Consider the following 3,246-nt stretch of genomic DNA (forward strand, 5'->3'; position numbering starts at 1 on the left):
ATTTTTCTACATGTAGACATCCAATTAGACCAGCACTGTTTGTTGAAGATGCTTTTTTTCCCCCCATTGTATGGTTTTGACTTCTTTGTCAAAAATCAAGTGTCCATAGGTGTGTGGGTTTATTTCTGGATCTTTAATTCAATTCCAGTGATCAATCAGTTTGTTTTTATGCCGGTGCCATGCACTTTTTATTACTATTGCTCTTTAGTTTCTTCCTACTGCTCGCTTTGCAGTCACCACAGACCTGCCACTCAGAAACTGTGTGAGACTGGCACCACCATCTTGAATCCTCAAGCAATAGAAGCAAACTTAATAAGAGTGGGTGGAGGATGTGGCTCATCCCTCTCCTTATCTTCAGTGTCCTGAAAGGTATTTGCATATACACGTGCTCAGCAGATAAGTGCCAGTAAGTGGGTGAGTGCACAGAAGTTAAATCAATAAAATAAAATAATGTCAAGCTCTACTGCCAGAGGTCCAGATGCAGCTTGCACACCAGTAGGTAAAGCCAGTAATGGTAACAAAGGGTGAAACTTCTCCCCATCTGCCCCTGTGGGGTCAAAGCCTCTCCCCATGGCCCTTCTGCCCTTTCTTCTGTACTTGGTACCCATGGGTTATGTTGCTTAGCTCTTGTAAACTTCATGAAAATATTTAGCTCCATCTGAAAGGTAGAGAAGTCGAGACTCAGGGACCTAATGGAACTTACCAGAAGGATGGCAGCTGACATGTTGCAGAGCAGGGATGGGAACCCACATCCACCTTCCTTCACATCCCTCGCTCTTCACCTCCACCAAGCTGCTTCCTCGTCCATTCTTGCCTGCCTTCATTCTCAAATGGCCCCCAGGCCTCCTCCACAGTACACCACTGCCCCAGCCTGCTGAACAGTGTGCAGTCTCTTTAGAAAAAGACGCTGATTATGCCTGACCGTAAAGCCTGCAAGGGGTTCATGAGTTATTCCAAGAGAATATCTGTACAGAAGGCAGTATCCACTGCAATCTAATTCCTCACCTACCATAAATTATTTTTTTTCTCTGCAATTGTTGCAAAGCAAGTTCAGGTTTAAAGCTCCAAGCCCTAGCTACAGGGTCCCTGGATCATCACTAAGGACACAATCTTCAAAGCTTGCCTCCCACTCAGAGCCATCACCAAGGAATAGTCCCTGAGGGAATAGGCCAGAGAAGTCTTAGGTGTTGTAGAAAAGTCTCTGCTGACTTCTAAACTAAGTTCATGTTTTTGTCTACTGGCTTCCTTTTGCCCTCCAAGAAAGCCACAACTGGCTTGTGGTGGTATGATAATTCTCATTAAATGAAAACAACTCAAAGGTCAATCACCAGGGGATGGTTGAACAAATCAGTGTCTATACATTCAACATAGAACTCTCACCTCACACTAAGATAACGACTCAATGTGGAGTCATCATCTTGTGGTGTTTTATAAGCAGGTAAAGGGAGGGTGTGTATATACTCAGATTAGCAAGATGAAATAATGGAAAGATAAATAAGGAGGAAAAAATTTAATACAAAGAGAACAAGGGTAAGAAGATTAAGTAGAGTTTTCAAGAGGATATCAAGAGGGAGAGCTGAAGTGGTCCACACTGTCAGGTGCAGTCAACAGGAGTGGTCTGTGCTGGCAGCTCCAGTGAACAAGAGTGGTCTGGCCTGCCAGATGCAGGCAATAGGAGTGGCCCACACTGGCAGGTGCAGTTAATAAGTGTGTTGCCTGCAAGGAATTTAAAGCGTTGTTTGTTTTATGTTTTTTAAGTTACAGGTCTGGAAGGCGGCTCAATTGGTAAAGTGTTTACTACTCTATTATGAAGAACTGATCTTGGGTCCACCATGCCAAGTAAGAAGCCAGGTCTGGTGGCACATGCCTGTAATCCTACCACTGTGGAGGCAGAGACAGGTGGATCCCTACAGCTCACTGGCCAGCCAATTTAGCAAGGTCATCAATGAACTACAGGTTCACTGAGAGACTCTGCCTCAAAAAGGTAAGGTGGAGAGTAATTAAGAAAGACACCAAACATCACCCTCTGGCCTCTGCACATGCATACATATATACAGAGACATATATGCACAGATAAATAACATTCTTTCAATGTAAAGTAAAACTACTAAATGCAAGGTGAGATACTAAATTAGATTTGGGGTCAAAAATAAAAGGGTCTTAGGGACTAGTATGGGAGTGTAGCCAGAATTGCAAAGTTCTGTGTTCCATCCCTAGCCCAGAAAACAAGGGCACAAAATTTATTTTCAATATAAAAAGAAAATCAGTGGGAACACATATGAAACAGTTAAGAAGTCCACGGCTTAGTTAATGGCACTGTGATGGTGTTAGCGCCAGAATTTCGACAAATATACCCAGGTGATACACGAAGCTACTAATCTGGGGCGAGCCGGATGAAGGATGAGTGCAGGAATTCTCTGCGCTATATTTGAAACTTTTCTATAAATCTAAAATTATTCAAAAAACATTTTAAAAAGTATATGGCACCTGCTGAATGGCATGTGGAAGAACAGGTAACAGTCTCTCTAAAATAAAGCAACTGAAGGTCTCTGCTTCGGGTTCTCAACGTGCACAGCAACCCCGCACACCACCAGGACAGAATTCACGATTCTTCTGGCCACTGAGCACCCTGCACCTGCTCTGAGGACACATGACAAAGAGGCCCTAGTTCACAATGACATACATGTTCCGTGTCTGCAGAAAAAAGACAAACGCTGAAAACAGAAAGCACCTGGATACAGGACATAAAGAGCCCAAACCTCAACGACATCGGGGGTCCCTTGGGCCCAAATGCAAGCCATCATTTCCCAAAACACAGGCATAAAAATCACGGGGAGAACAGCACATATACTAAAACTGGAGCCATACAGAAAGAAGTAGCGTGTTCCCTGTGCAAGCATGGCATGAAAAATTGTGAAGCATCCCATATTTAAAAAAGAAGTCGTGGGGGAGACTGGAAATCTGGCTCAGATGTAAACTGGCCACCCAAAGGACTCAAGTCCTGCTCCCAGCACCCACACAGTCAGCTCACAACCACCTGTAACTCAAGCTCCAGAGAATCGGATTCCCCCCTTCTGGCCTCAAGTACTACACTCATGAGCAAATATGGGGTTGGAAGGGGGGCCTAATTTGAAATAATAAAAACAATTTTTTTTTAAGTCACAGTGGAACTCAAACTCCAGTTCAAGGGAGCCCATGATCCATGTAGTTTTTGACCAAGATTTGTTGATAGGGACAAAATGGGAA

General features: G+C 43.8%; 1 pseudogene; it reads left to right on the plus strand.

The window, feature by feature from the left end:
• The first annotated feature begins 2,834 nt into the window (after nucleotides 1–2,834).
• Nucleotides 2,835–2,933, plus strand: LOC129691545 (U6 spliceosomal RNA; annotated as a pseudogene).
• The last annotated feature ends 313 nt before the right edge of the window (nucleotides 2,934–3,246 follow it).

This window comes from Psammomys obesus, unplaced genomic scaffold, assembly GCF_907164565.1.
Source record: "Psammomys obesus unplaced genomic scaffold, mPsaObe1.curated_primary_1811, whole genome shotgun sequence".
Taxonomy (NCBI): Eukaryota; Metazoa; Chordata; class Mammalia; order Rodentia; family Muridae; genus Psammomys; species Psammomys obesus.